Source organism: Tenrec ecaudatus, assembly GCF_050624435.1.
Source record: "Tenrec ecaudatus isolate mTenEca1 chromosome 2 unlocalized genomic scaffold, mTenEca1.hap1 SUPER_2_unloc_11, whole genome shotgun sequence".
In the NCBI taxonomy this organism is placed as follows: Eukaryota; Metazoa; Chordata; class Mammalia; order Afrosoricida; family Tenrecidae; genus Tenrec; species Tenrec ecaudatus.
Window position 1 is genome coordinate 1,301,110 of NW_027457571.1, and position 6,000 is coordinate 1,307,109.

Sequence of the window (6,000 nt, forward strand, 5' to 3'; positions counted from 1 at the left end):
GGCACTTGGAATATCTAGGTTAACTAGGGGGCCCTTGGACTATGTAGGTTAACTAGCGGGCACTTGGACGATCTAGGTTAACTACCTGGCAATTGGACAATCTAGTTTAAGTAGCGGGTACTTGGACTATCTAGGTTAATTAGCGGGCACTTGGACGATGCAGGTTCCCTAGTGGGCACTTTCACTATGTGGGTTCCATAGCGGACATTTGGACTATGTAGGTTACCTAACGGGCACTTGGAGTATGTAGGTTCCCTAGCGGGCACTTGGATTATGTAGGTTCCCTATCGGGCACTTGGACTATGTAGGTTACTAACGGGCATTTGGACTATGTAGGTTACTAGCGGGCATTTGGACTATGTAGGTTACCTAACGGGCACTTGGACTATGTACCTTCGCTATCGGTCACTTGGACAATGTTGGTTAACTAACGCGCACTAGGACTATGTAGGTTACCTAGCGGGCACTTGGACGATCAAGGTTACCTAGCGGACACTTGTACTATATAGGTTAACTAGCGAGCCCTTGGACTATCTAGGTTACCTAGCGGGCACTTGGACTATGTAGGTTAACTAGCGGGCACATGGACTATCTAGGTTACCTAGCGGGCACTTGGACTATGTACGTTCCCTAACGGGCACTTGGACTATGTAGGTTCCCTAGCGGGCACTTGGACTATCTAGGTTAGCTAACGGGCACTTGGACTATGTAAATTCCCTAGCGGGCACTAGGATTATGTAGGTTCCCTATCATGCACTTGAACTATGTAGGTTACTAGCGGGCATTTGGACTATGTAGGTTACCTAACGGGCACTTGGACTATGAGGGTTCCGTATCGGGCACTTGGACAATGTTGGTTAACTAGCGGGCACTAGGACTATGTAGGTTACCTAGCGGGCACTTGGACTATCTAGGTTACCTAGTGGGAACTTGGACTATGTAGGTTACCTAGCGGGCATTTTGACTATCTTGGTTATTTAGTGGGCACTTGGACTATATAGGTTAACTAGCGGACACTTGGACGAACTAGGTTAACGAGCGGGCCCTTGGACTATGTAGGTTACCTAGCGGGCACTTGGACTATCTAGGTTAGCTAACAGGAACTTGGACTATCTAGGTTACCTAGTGGTCACTTTGACTATTTAGGTCACCTAGCCGGCACTTGGACTATCTAGGTTAGCTAACGGGCACTTGGACTACCTAGGTTACCTAGCGGGCACTTAGACTATGTAGGTTACCTAGCAGGCACTTGTACTATCTAGGTTACCTAACGGGCACTTGGACTGTGCAGGTAACCTAGCGGGCACTTGGACTGTCTAGGTTACCTAGCGGGCACATGGATTTCTAGGTTAACGAACGGGCACTTGGACTATGTAGGTTGCCTAGCGGGCACTTGGCCGATCTATGTTAGGTAACGGGCACTAGGACTATCTAGGTTACCTAGCGGGAACTTGGACTATGTAGGTAACCTAGCGGGCACTTGGACGATCTAGGTTACTTAACGGGCACTTGGACGATCTAGGTTAACTAGCGGGTACTTGGACTATCTAGTTTAATTAGCGGGCACTTGGACGATGCAGGTTCCCTAGTGGGCACTTTCACTATGTGGGTTCCATAGCGGACATTTGGACTATCTAGGTTACCTAACGGGCACTTGGAGTATGTAGGTTCCCTAGCGGGCACTTGGATTATGTAGGTTCCCTATCGGGCACTTGGACTATGTAGGTTACTAACGGGCATTTGGACTATGTAGGTTACTAGCGGGCATTTGGACTATGTAGGTTACCTAACGGGCACTTGGACTATGTACCTTCGCTATCGGTCACTTGGACAATGTTGGTTAACTAACGCGCACTAGGACTATGTAGGTTACCTAGCGGGCACTTGGACGATCAAGGTTACCTAGCGGGCACATGGACTATATAGGTTAACTAGCGAGCCCTTGGACTATCTAGGTTACCTAGCGGGCACTTGGACTATGTAGGTTAACTAGCGGGCACATGGACTATCTAGGTTACCTAGCGGGCACTTGGACTATGTACGTTCCCTAACGGGCACTTGGACTATGTAGGTTCCCTAGCGGGCACTTGGACTATCAAGGTTAGCTAACGGGCTCTTGGACTATGTAAATTCCCTAGCGGGCACTAGGATTATGTAGGTTCCCTATCAGGCACTTGAACTATGTAGGTTACTAGCGGGCATTTGGACAATGTAGGTTACCTAACGGGCACTTGGACTATGAGGGTTCCGTATCGGGCACTTGGACAATGTTGGTTAACTAGCGGGCACTAGGTCTATGTAGGTTACCTAGCGGGCACTTGGACTATCTAGGTTAGGTAACGGGCACTTGGACTATCTAGGTTACCTAGTGGGAACTTGGACTATGTAGGTTACCTAGCGGGCATTTTGACTATCTTGGTTATTTAGTGGGCACTTGGACTATATAGGTTAACTAGCAGACACTTGGACGAACTAGGTTAACGAGCGGGCCCTTGGACTATGTAGGTTACCTAGCGGGCACTTGGACTATCTAGGTTAGCTAACAGGAACTTGGACTATCTAGGTTACCTAGTGGTCACTTTGACTATTTAGGTCACCTAGCCGGCACTTGGACTATCAGGTTAGCTAACGGGCACTTGGACTACCTAGGTTACCTAGCGGGCACTTAGACTATGTAGGTTACCTAGCAGGCACTTGGACTATCTAGGTTACCTAACGGGCACTTGGACTATGCAGGTAACCTAGCGGGGCACTTGGACTGTCTAGGTTACCTAGCGGGCACATGGATTTCTAGGTTAACGAACGGGCACTTGGACTATGTAGGTTGCCTAGCGGGCACTTGGCCGATCTATGTTAGGTAACGGGCACTAGGACTACCTAGGTTACCTAGCGGGAACTTGGACTATGTAGGTAACCTAGCGGGCACTTGGACTATCTAGGTTACTTAACGGGCACTTGGACGATCTAGGTTAACTAGCGGGCACTTCACGATATAGGTTAACAGCGGACACGTGGATTAGCTAGGTTACCTAGCGGCACTTGACCATGTAGGTTAACTATTTGGCCTTGGACTATCTAGGTTAGCTAACGGGCACTTGGACTATGTAGGTTAATTAGCGTGCACTTGGACTATGTAGGTGCCCTAGCGGGCATTTGGACTATATAGATTACCTAGGCGGCCACTTGGACTTTGTAGGTTACCTAGCGGGCACTTGGACTATCTGGGTTACCTAGCGGGCACTTGGACTATCTAGGTTCCTTAGCGGCAACTTGGACTACATAGGTTCCCTAAAGGGCACTTGGACTATATAGGTTCCCTAGCAGGCACTCGGACTATGAAGGTTCCCTAGTGGCACTTGGACTATGTAGGTTCCATAGCAGGCCCTTTGACTATGTAATTTCTCTAACGGGCACTTGGATTTTGTGTGTTCCCTAGCAGGCCTTTGAACTATCTAGGTTACCTAACAGGCACTTGGACTATGTAGGTTCCCTAGCGGGCACTTGGACTATGTACGTTACTAGGGGGCATTTGGACTATGTAGGTTACCTACCGGATACTTGGACTATGTAGGTTCCTGATCAGGGACTTGGACAATATAGGTTAACTAGCGGGCACTAGGACTATGTAGGTTATCTAGTGGTCCTTGTACTATGTAGGTTAACTAGCGGGCACTTTGACGATCTAGGTTAGCAAACGGGCACTTGGAATATGTAGGTTACCTAGCAGGCACTTGGACTATCTAGGTTACCTAGCGGGCACTTGGACTATCTAGGTTAACGAACGGGCACTTGGACTATGTGGTTACTTAGCGGGCACTTGGACTATCTCTGGTAGCTAACGGGCACATGGACTATCTCAGTTACCTAGCGGGCACTTGGACTATGTTGGTTACCAAGCGGGCACTTGGACAATCTAGGTTAACGAACGGGCACTTGGACTATGTAGGTTAGCTAACAGGAACTTGGACAATCTAGGTTAACTAGCGGGCACTTGGACGATGCAGGTTCCCTAGCGGGCACTTTGACTATGTAGGTTCCCTAGCGGGCACTTGGACTATGTGGGTACCCTAGTGGGCATTTGGACTATCTAGGCTTCCTAACGGGCATTTGGACTATGTAGGTTCCCTAGCGGGCACTTGGATTATGTAGGTTCCCGTCTTGCACTTGGGACTATGTAGGTTACCTAGCGGTCACTTGGGACTATGTAGGTTAACTAGCGGGCCCTTGCACTATGTAGGTTAACTAGCAGGCCCTTGGACTATGTAGGTTAACCAGCGGGCACTTAGTCCATCTAGGTTAACTAGTGGGCACTTGGAGGATATAGGTTAACTAGCGGACACTTGGATTAGCTAGGTTACCTAGCGGGCACTTGATCCATGTAGGTTAACTATTTGGCCCTTGGACTATCTAGGTTAGCTAACGGGCACTTGGACTATGTAGGTTAATTAGCGTGCACTTGGACTATGTAGGTGCCCTAGCGGGCATTTGGACTATATAGATTATCTAGCGGGCACTTGGACTTTGTAGGTTACCTAGCGGGCACTTGGAGTATGTAGGTTCCCTAGCGGGCACTTGGACTACATCGGTTCCCTAAAGGGCACTTGCACTATGCAGGTTCCCTAGCAGGCACTCTGACTATGAAGGTTCTCTAGCGGCACTTGGACTATGTAGGTTCCATAGCAGGCCCTTTGACTATGTAAGTTCTCTAACGGGCACTTGGACTATGTATGTTAGCTAACGGGCACTTGGACTATGTAGGTTACCTAGCGGGCATTTGGACTATCTAGGTTACGTAGCGGGCACTTGGACTATGTAGGTGAACTAGAGGACATTAGGACGATCTAGGTTAACTAGTGGGCCCTTGGACTATGTAGGTTAACTAGCGGGCACTTGGACTATCTAGGTTAACTAGCCGGCACTTGGGCTATCAAGGTTAACTAGCGAGCCCTTGGACTATGTAGGTTAATTAGCGGGCCCTTGGACTTGTAGCTTACTTAGCGGGCACTTGGACTATGTATGTTAGCTAACGGGAATTTGGACTATCTAGGCTACCTAGCGGTCACTTGGACTATGTAGGTTACCTAGCGGGCACTTGGACTATCTACGTTGCCTAACGGGCACTAGGACTATGCAGGTAACCTAGCCGGCATTGGAGTATCTTGGTTAGGAACGGGGACTTGGATTATGTAGGTGACCTACCAGGCATTTGTACTGTCTAGGTTACCTAGCGGGCACTTGGACTATATAGGTTAACGAACGGGCACTTGGACTATGTAGGTTACCTAGCGTGCTCTTGGACTACGTATGTTAGCTAAGGGGCACTTGGACGATGCAGGTTCCCTAGCGGGCACTTTGACAATGTAGGTTCCCTTGCGGGCACTTGGACTATGTGGGTACCCTAGTGGGCATTTGGACTATCTAGGCTTCCTAACGGGCATTTGGACTATGTAGGTTCCCTAGCGGGCACTTGGATTATGTAGGTTCCTGTCTTGCACTTGGACTATGTAGGTTACCTAGCGGGCACTTGGACTACGTAGGTTAACTAGCGGGCCCTTGCACTATGTAGGTTAACTAGAAGGCCCTTGGACTTTGTAGGTTAACCAGCGGGCACTTAGACCATCTAGGTTAACTAGTGGGCACTTGGAGGATATAGGTTAACTAGCAGACACTTGGATTAGCTAGGTTACCTAGCGGGCACTTGAACCATGTAGGTTTACTATTTGGCCCTTGGACTATCTAGGTTAGCTAATGGGCACTTGGACTATGTAGGGTAATTAGCGTGCACTTGGACTATGTAGGTGCCCTAGCGGGCATTTGGACTATATAGATTATCTAGCGGGCACTTGGACTTTGTAGGTTACCTAGCGGGCACTTGGAGTATCTAGGTTCCCTAGCGGGCACTTGGACTACATAGGTTCCCTAAAGGGCACTTGCACTATGCAGGTTCCCTAGCAGGCACTCTGACTATGAAGGTTCTCTAGCGGGCACTTGGACTATGTA